The sequence below is a fragment of the Pelobates fuscus genome, chromosome 6, assembly GCF_036172605.1.
Source record: "Pelobates fuscus isolate aPelFus1 chromosome 6, aPelFus1.pri, whole genome shotgun sequence".
Lineage (NCBI taxonomy): Eukaryota > Metazoa > Chordata > Amphibia > Anura > Pelobatidae > Pelobates > Pelobates fuscus.
The window spans coordinates 255164169-255174015 of record NC_086322.1 but is presented as its reverse complement, the minus strand read 5'-3'; the positions used below and the strand labels follow the sequence as shown (position 1 = coordinate 255174015).

The following is a 9847-nucleotide window of genomic DNA, read 5'->3' as shown; positions in this document are numbered from 1 at the left end:
AACCTTTACCACAGGTGTTCCCGAAGTACAGCAGCAGATTGAAAAAATAGAAATTACCTTGGATTATTGCTCTTTTCTATGGAATGACAAGTAAATGATACAATGGAATGCCCATAGAGTATAATGGGAAGCATTATGTGACTTGGAATCTGAACCGTGAAACATGTCAAGTAAATCTTTTGGAGGCTTACTTTCCAAATTTAGTGTCAATTTTTAAAATTGAGATTAAGTGGGATTATCATTGATTTCTATGGAATGAACAGGGTGAATGACACTATGGAATGCCCATAGAGTATAGTGTATATCAACTCTTTTGCAGGGAAATCGGGACAAGTTAAACGGGACATGAATCCCTCCTTAGACAACTGTCTCATTCAAAGGCTTTGCCTTTAAATGAGACACTCGTCTCATGCTAGATTAAGAAAAAAATAAGTAAATATGATATTTTTTCATATTTACCAGTTTTGTCTCGCTGCACTTTCCATATCCCCTGTGCAGGGCTGATCCTGAACAGGTGCACAGCTATCTGTGGATAGAGGCGCATCGTGGCGCTTGGCTCTGCCCCCCGCAATAGGCCCAGCCCCCTCACGCTCGGCTCCACCTCTTATATTAGACTCCTTTTTCATGCAAGGCACCTGGGACCACCAGGTATCTGGATTCCCCCTCCCTTTCCTAAGGTAAGTTTCAGGGAAGGGGGAACAAACTAGTGCTTTTTGTTTTTTTCTTCACCTCCTAACTACCTATATGAGTCACTAACCCACCACAACAGCCCCTAAACCCCCACTGCTGCCCTTAACCCCCAATTGCAACCCCTACACCCTACTAGAGCCCCTAGATACCTACTACAGGCGCAACACCCTACTAAAGTCATTTAGTCCTTACTACAGCCCCCTTACTATACTACAACCCCTAATCCCCTACTACAGCCCCTTACTGTAAAATTGCAGCCTCCATACCCTACTACAGACCCAAACCCCACTACTAAAGCGCCTTTAATCCAGCCCCTACTCCCTCACTGCAGCCCCTAACCCAGCTACAGCACTGAACCCCTCTACTATAGCCCCTTATTCCCACTGCAGCCCCTATCCTCAAAAATAGCTCCTATCCGCCACTACAGTCCCTACACTCCAAGCACAGCCCCTAGTCACCCCCTGCAGCCCCAAACAACCTACTACAGTCCCATGCCCCCAGCGCAGCAACTATCCCACACTACAGTCTTTACCCCCAGATGTAGCCCAGATCCCCCACTGTAGTCCCTATCCCTCACTACAGCCCCTAACTTCCCTACTACAGTCTTTATCCCTCCCACTACAGCCTCTATTCCCTTACCACAGTCCCTACCACCCCCCACTACAGTCCCTCTTACCCAATTGCAGCTCATATCCCCCACACTATAGCCCTTTTCTCCAATTGCAGCCATTTCCCAATTCAGCCCCTAACCCCGTACCACAGGCCATTTCTCCTCACTAGATATCCTAACCCCCCCAATTACAGCCCCTCCACAACAGCCCATAACCATCCCACTGCAGTCCCTACCTCCCCCCTACAGCCCACTAAGAGTGCCCCTTCCAAGATTATGTTCTGGATCTGCCCCTGGCACTAATAGTCTATTTTGGCACATAGATGGCACTAATAAGCTATTTTGTGACACAGATGGCACTGAGCAGCTGTATGGGGACAGAGATAGCACTGGGAACCAGCACTGATAAGCTTTTTGGTGGAAAGGCTGGCACTGTAGTAAGTGGGTAACATGCTACCTGGTGAAGTTGGGGGGCCCAAAGAGTTGGAGTAGTTTCCACAGAAAATAAGTGTGGTTAAACATGTTAAGTTTGTGAAGGGGAGGAGTTAGTTATGTAGACATGCCCACCTGGTGGTGCCAAAAGTATTATTGCACACAGGCACCATTGACCCTGGTATCTGCCCTTCCCCTTTAGGAGGGCATGCATTCAGTGGCATGCATGGAAAGAGCATTGTGCTGTATATGTATGTATCTACAAAAACACATCACACAAATTAAGCATACCAACCCACAACTCGTATTCTTTGCAATGCGTGTACCTGCATTACCTAATAATAATCACTGGCTCACAACACATGCCAGACTCCCACATAGAAAAACTGAAATCCCTACCCGTAATTATCTGGGTCAATGGATGATATTGGTTGCTTGATAGTTAATGGACAAGTAACTTGTCTTTAAAAGTTCAACATTTAAAATGCACTACCTGTCCTTGATACAGAAAACATTATTCATTACCAATTCAAACCATACAATTTCCCTCTGATTTATGACACAGATAATGTATCCAAGATCACTTAAAAATCTGGAAAATCCATACCTATCCCTGACATATTATCCAATATCAAACACCTGAAATGTCTTGTCTGTCCCCGAAATAGTATCCAACACCCAATAAATTCTGTTATCCCTGTCCTGAAATATTGAATATGGTATTTTGTTCATAATAAATGTAAAATTGTTGTTAAATTAAATCTCCCTCCTATAAAAATTAAAGTAGTATTTGAACAAGAAAGACAATATAATATAAACTCATTGGAGGAGCAAAGCTAAAAGGGTTAGCAGACCTATTGACGCAGCAGAGGGAGGAGCCGAAGGAGGCTGGATGTATGACACAGTGATAGAAAAAGGTAAGAAAATAGTTTTTTAGGCAAAATGGGTTTACCAGGGTCACAGGGAATGTAATAATTGAATTTATGGTGAATAATTAGTATGTTTTGGGTCAATATAGTTTCCCTTTAAAAGCCAGCATAAGGATAAGGACAGAACCCCAAAGTTCACGGTCCCCTAGCAGGCCCAGATTGGGACAAAAAAAATTAGACCCATGCATTTTTACAATGAGCTGCCCATTTTTTGTTTCCAGTGCTTAGCTCAACCTCTAGACCAGGGTTTCCCAAACTTTTACGGGCTGAGACCCACTTTTGAAAATGGTAAAATCTGTGACTCAGATTCCAAGTCACATATTGCTTCCCATTATACTATATAGGCATTTCATTGTGTCATTCACCTGTCATTCCATAGAAAAGAGCTATAATCCCAGTTACTTTTAATGTAACAATCTGCTGCTGTACTTGGGGAACACATGTGGTAAAGGTTCATTTGCTATGTAACATTGTGCAGCAATGACACAGCTATTGCATGTTTTAGGCCAATTTATAGTGATAGTTCAAACAGTAATTATGCCTATAATTTACAGTACCCAGTTTACGCTATAAACATGTAAATGTTATTTTTTTAGCCATATTTAATATTGTGCTTCACTGTATTTGTGAAATATTTTTCTCCCGTGGGTGCTAATCTGTTTTATTATGTGATTGATTTCTAAATGCAACCTTTGAAGCTTACAACGTATTTTGTCTTGTTTACTTTGATTTTATTGGAACAGAAATCATTTCATGTCCAAAAAGCATTGAACCGGGAAGTACATGTGACTAGAGCACCTCCCTTCCGCAGAACATGATGTGGCCAACACGCGGTGGTTTATGGGAGACGTAGTTGACCACTGTAGTTCCTGTGCACATGGTGATGTGAGTATAATAGAATTGTGATGTTTTACATGCTACTCCTATTTGACCTGTGAAAATAGCTCAGGTTCCATCAATTACCTTTGCTAAGTAGTAAACGTTCCATTTCGGTTTTTTGTTGTTGCAATAATTCCAAAAATCAGCATATCTAATGGGTCAGTTTAGCATATAAGTTTATTACAATGCATTTTCCTTCACACTCAGCCATCTTTACATGCTGGCTGGGAGTCATGGTAAACGTTGTTCACAGCAACTACAGTGTGAAAATATTAGCCAGCACTGTCTTTAAATGAAAACCACAGCATATGGCTCATATATGCTTCCTCCATTCAGAAATCTACCCCCTTCCTTTTTCCTACAATGCACTATGAAACTCCTCCTGTGTCAGCTGACTCCTACCAGAGGTCTGAGAAATGCTGTGTCTGAACCGATCAGCTGACTGCAAACCATCCTGTACTACAAACAGGGAAACTTAGAATTTTATCCAGGGTGGTGGAGAAGGCTGCAGTAGTAACTAGACCTGACCTACTTGGAAAAAAGGTAAATACAGTAATGACGGCCACTGTCAGAGAAAGGGTTAGGACATCCATGGTCATATATTGGTTTAATGATCAGTCACTGTAGCCTTTATAGAGAAACAGACACTACATTTGCTTCATACATGTTTAGTTTGGTACTTGTGTTTTGTCACTTTTTTTGTCTGTCCTGTTCTAATGCTGCATTTCTATTTCTACGTTTTCCTTATGTAGACTTTCATAAGCCAATTTGCTCCTTTAAAAAAAAAATAAATTTTGGGTGGAGAACAGGCACATCACATTCTAGGAAGCATTGTTTGCTAGGGGACAGTAAACATAGCCAAGGTTATTCATTAACTTGGAATTGTGGAGTTGAATTATTTTTCCAATTTGGCTAATTTGTCCTAAAAGTGTAATTTTCTTGTTCAGTTCCCATGACCTCCATATTTGTGACTTCAATAACTACTGGTATCCTTTTGATTTACATTTGATTTAAATCACTAGTCCTTGAGATTCTAATTAACGGCCAATGATATAATTATTCTGTCACGGATGTGCTTCCCCTTGAGGATATAAATATGGGTATTCTATCAGAAATATATATATGCTTGTGCTATATAAGGCAAGCAGGATTTGTATGCTTATAAGTGATGTATACTTGGCACTAGAATAAAATATTTGCACACAGGAGTCTTAAAATTGTATGTTATCCGCATATATTCTAAACAAACAACTGCTATGCTGAATTAAATAGTTTCTAATTATTAATCCCTGCCGTCTCTTCATCTTTAGGTGAAACATTGTAATGTGTCGCTGTGAATAAGTTTAAGTTTAAGCCCTTGAGAGGGTAAACTTTGGAAATATGCCCATTTTGCTTAGAGGAAACATTGGTCCTGGTTGGCAGAGCATTACTTTACTGTGTTATCTCTAAAACCTATATGGCAGGGGCAGGTGAGCAATTGCCTCCTGGCACACTAGTATGGAGGAGTTGTGGACTGCAGCCTCACACTATTATTCTGGTGTTTTGGGATGTCTGTTGGCACAAGACTGCAGGGTCTGTGCTAGTGAAGCACTGTGTGGGTTTGTGCATGTGCTGGTAGCCTGCTTTCTCAGGAGTACAGTATCAAGGATTGACCATGTGAGTCTTTGGAGGTGTTTACAAGTGATCACCGAGTGATATGAGAGAAATGTAGTGTAAGGAAACAGAGTATGTGTCTATTTGGAATGAAGTTGTTATGGTGCCAGGAGGTCACTGGCATCAGCTTGACTTTAAAAGTTAAACTGTTCATGAACTGTTTAACCCGGAATTCTAGCACCCGATTGCTCTGCCCCCTGGCCTTCCACTAATCAGAATCTTGAAGGAGGAAGCCTCGGTTAGGGACGCTGCTGATTGGCTAAAAAGCATCCGCTGGCGCTCTAAGCCAATGAGTAGTTCCCCATTCATAAAACATATTGAGAAATGTACAGCGGTACCTCTGGATGAAGCTTCCTCTGAGCAGCTGAAGGGCAGGGGGCCCAGCGATTGCACACTGGACTTTGGGGTTAAATTGTTTGTGTGGCGGTTTAAGGTTAGCTGATGCCAGAGACTTCCTGGCACAATAACAACTTAATTTCAATGAAGTTGTTATGGTTCCTGGAGTTTTCCTTTTAAGCATGACAAAAGTATGTGAATGTTCCTTACTGATGGAGATTGCAGGGGCATCTGATATCACAACCCTAGCAGCATCCATCTGTTAAAGTGATATCTTAGGCACCAAAACAGCTTTAGCTTAAATAGATCATACTTCTGTTCTCTGTCATTTAGGAGTTAAATCATGTTGTTTATGCAGCCCTAGTCACACCTGCTGCATGTGACTCACACTGTCAGCTTGAAAACAAAAATAATAGTTTAGTTTTCAATCAGATCTTAAATTTACTTTAGAAATTTATTTATTTAATTTTATCTCCTGCACTGTAAAGTGAACTTTAACAAGACACTTCAGAGCCCAAATGAAAAATAAATAATCAATGTTTAGTAGATACACCACAAATAAAAACTTGAATGTTTTTAATTATGCATTTTTTTTTAATTGGGTGTATATATAAAACCTGCAGATCTTTTGTCTGCTGCCTCTGCAAGCCTCTCCCTTCTAACCCCGCCCAGACTTCCTGTAGCTGTCCAATCACAGACTTCCCAATGCAGCTCAATGAGAATTCTTTGCAAGGCAGATGCTCTGGGCAAATGCTGCCTTTTGAGTTTAGCTCAACTGAGCTAACCAAACCAGGAAGTAACTGGACCTGTTATATAATTGAAAGCTAGGGGGTGTGTAACAAGGTGAATTTATAAAAGTGCAAATTTCTATTGAAATCCGCACTTTTTGTAAAATGAAAAAATGGACACACTCTTCACACATAAAGCTTTTCAGTTTCCCTTTCATCAAACACAGAAGGTTCCTGCAGGCTATAATCAAAGCAGTTTATAAGAAATTCTAAATTTCTAAAATTCAAGTTTTAAAGAGACACTATAGACATCCAGACCACTTCAGCTCAATTAAGTGGTCTGGGTGCTAGGTCCCCCAGGTTTTACATTTATGTTTACATTGCAGGGTTAATCCAACCTCTAGTGTCTGTCTTCCTGACAGCCGCTAGAGGCGATTCTGCAACCCTGGAATTCACATCCAGCGTGCAGAACGTCCATAGGAAAGCATTGAGAAATGTTTTCCTATGGACTGTTTGAATGCAGACGCGGCTCTTGCCACACATGCGCATTCCGCTCCACTCGGGAGCTGACATCGACGGGGGAGGAGAGGTCACCAGCACCTAGGGAGCCTGGCGCTGGATAAAGATAAGTGGCTGAAGGGGTTTTAACCCCTTCAGCGCCAAGGGAGGGGGACCCTGATGGTGGGGGGGTCCTAAGGATGCTATAGTGTCAGGAAAACGAGTTTGTTTTCCTGACACTATAGTAATCCTTTTAAACATTAGATCTCTCTTTCCTTGGCAACTTTGGTTTGTTAAATTGGTTGGCAATAATGTCCTGCTGATTTTATACAGTAATTTTGCAATGTTATTTACGCATGGGGCATTTACTTTTTCATCTTATTTACACTTTCTTAAAGGAGTACTCTCACTCCCATAGCAACTTCAGCTTATTGATGTTGTTATGGTGGCAGGATTGTCCAGGTGCTGTCTTACCTTTAAGACTTGTGACTCCGGCACCCATTCGCCTGCTGGCGGCGCCCACCGGGATGCTTCCTGGTGGGCTCCCCCTGCCTGGGCCCGCAGCACTGGGCGAGCGGCCGAAAGGAGCCCTATTACAGGGGGGCCTGGAGGGGACCATCTGACCACCTCAGAGCGCCCCCGATGCTGTGCTACAATAAGGCAGAGCAGGCACCTGCTTACCTTGATGGCAGGTGCCTGCTCTGCCACTAAATCCCGGTGACTGGAGGAGAGGGGATGGAGCAGGAAGGCGGCGAGGGAGGCTCTCCTTGCAGCCTCTCACTCCTCCCTCGCGCGCTCTCTGTGATGCCGGGAGCCGGAATATGATGTCATTCCGGCCCTGGCATAATAAAGAGCGTGTAGGAGGAGTGAGGAGCTGGCCCCACTAGACCCCAGGTAGGTGAGTGTGTGTCTGTCGGTGAGTGTCTCTGTCTGTCGGTGAGTGTCTCTGTCTGTCGGTGAGTGTCTCTGTCTGTCGGTGAGTGTCTCTGTCTGTCGGTGAGTGTCTCTGTCTGTCGGTGTGTCTGTGTGAGTGTCTGTATATCTGACAGTGAGTGTGCTTGTGTGTCTGTGAGTGAGTATGTCTGTTTGTGTGTGTCTGTCAGTGAGTGAGTGACACGAGGGGGTGGCAAAATGGATCTTTGCCTAGGGCGGCAGAAATCCTTGCACCCGCCCTGCCGGCACCTGTCAAAACTGCCCTGCAGTCCTTTCTGTTCTGCAATGCGAGGACGTTTTAGTCGGGCAGCTGTGATAGACTCTGAGTTCACATCAGAGGGCAACTGGACACTCATGACTCAATAGCAACTTAAATGAAATTAAGTTGTTATGGGGAATGTAGTATTCTTTTAAATATTAACTTTTTGGGGGGCTGATGTGTACTATGGTCATTGTCACTGCGCCCAGGAGTAGTGGGAGTTTGAGCGCAGGACTTATTTTTGTGTATTTGTATTTGCGTTTGTATCACACAGCCATGTTACAGTGCCGCCGCCCATCCCATCTATTCCCTATTAAGGGTTAATAAAGGGTTAATAAATATGTAGATATTTTTTGCCTGCCGTTGAAGCAAGCAATGTGAATTGTTAATGTACGACCTACCTAAGAGTTTTGCCTTGACGTGGCAGGTGAGCTTATATCTAATGGCCATTGGAGGTAAACTATAAAAACCTACATTTATATAAATATGCACAGGGATTTCGAATAGTGCGCAGGTAACTTTTTTCCTTTAGTTTTTATTATCTTTTTGTAGTCTACATTTTATTAGGCATATAATTAAATTTCAATAATGTGAAAATGCCCACATTCGCAACTAATAAATTATTTTATATGAATGCAAAGGAAACGGTATATGCACTAATATTAAAGGGAAACTATCAAGTAAAAAATAACCTCTTATTTAATGCATTCAATATTAATGCAGTTGCAATGTTATTAAGAAAGGAAAAAAATAAATGTAACTGTTATGAGACATAGTATCAAATTATGGGATTTTTAGTTCACGAACTGATTTGCGTATCTCAAAGCACAGATTGGCTCCCCTGCTCTTAATAGACCTTAGAAGTGTAGTGGCTATGATGTCAGTAGTACTCTGGACTTATTTACCGATAATGGCGCAAACTGTTTTGCAATGATTTGCCCATTTATTATGGTCCTCACCTCTGACTGTAATAAAATCCACCTTCTGCAAAAGCCTGATGCTTTTGCCATTCATTGGCTGAGAGCATCAGCTGACTGCGCTCAGCCATTGAATGCAGCTCTGTTTTATTGAAATATGCACAACATTTTTATTAGCAGAGTTTTGGGCTGGCTAATGATACACCAATGGTGTTTACCTAGTAAGAGTTACACCTCTAGCAGCAAGGGGGTTAATTCCTGTGTTGCAGTATTTCGCTATGAAAACACTGCACATACAAACTCTAAGCACCATGACCACTTCAAACCAGTTAAGTGGTATAAAGGCAATTTGAGCACCTTACCCTCCACAGCACATTGTATTGGTTAAATAGTGCAATACGTCTATCTAAACTTCTTTTTTTTTTTTTATTATTATTATTTTTGTAGAGAAGAAAAAGGGGTAGCAAGAGAGGTGAGGACAGAACAACAGCTCAAATAGCCTGCCCTTCGGTGGGTCCCCGCTCAGATCTCAAGCTGGTTTTTGCTCAATTTGTGCCATTACAGAGAGAACATCTCTGAAGCATATCAGACTCGTCATACCCGTACGGGCAGTCCAGATCCAAAATGCCAGCAAGTTCCCTCTGCACGAGAGATATGGCAACCCCAGACGATCGTTTCAACCTTGTAAGGTATCATCAGTGAGGTATAGCCAATATCCCTCTAGGCACCGTGAGCAAGGGGTCCACGTCTGGATTACCCTTTACACTTAAGGAGAGAAAAGACTAGTCTGATATGCTTCAGAGATGTTACCTCTGTAATGGCACAAGTTGAGCTAAAACCAGCTTGAGATGTGAGCGGGGACCCACCGAAGGGCAGGATAATTGAGCTGTTGCCCGTTTTCACCTCTCTTGCTACCTATTTTTCTCTTATTATATTTGTAGCTGCGTACGGGAAAAAACAGTTCTCGTCAGCACACCATTTTT

General features: G+C 42.4%; 1 protein-coding gene across 2 annotated transcripts in view; it reads left to right on the top strand.

Moving 5' to 3' along the window:
* The first annotated feature begins 3361 nt into the window (after positions 1 to 3361).
* Positions 3362 to 9847, top strand: part of MFSD11 (major facilitator superfamily domain containing 11) — a 35329-nt gene continuing 28843 nt past the window's right edge. The window contains exon 1 of one of the 2 annotated variants that reach the window (XM_063458971.1): positions 3362 to 3546. The gene's annotated coding sequence lies outside the window, so the exon portion shown is untranslated. Of the gene's footprint in view, positions 3547 to 3936; positions 4084 to 9847 lie in introns of those variants that run through there. The other variant, XM_063458972.1, reaches the window with a different exon arrangement.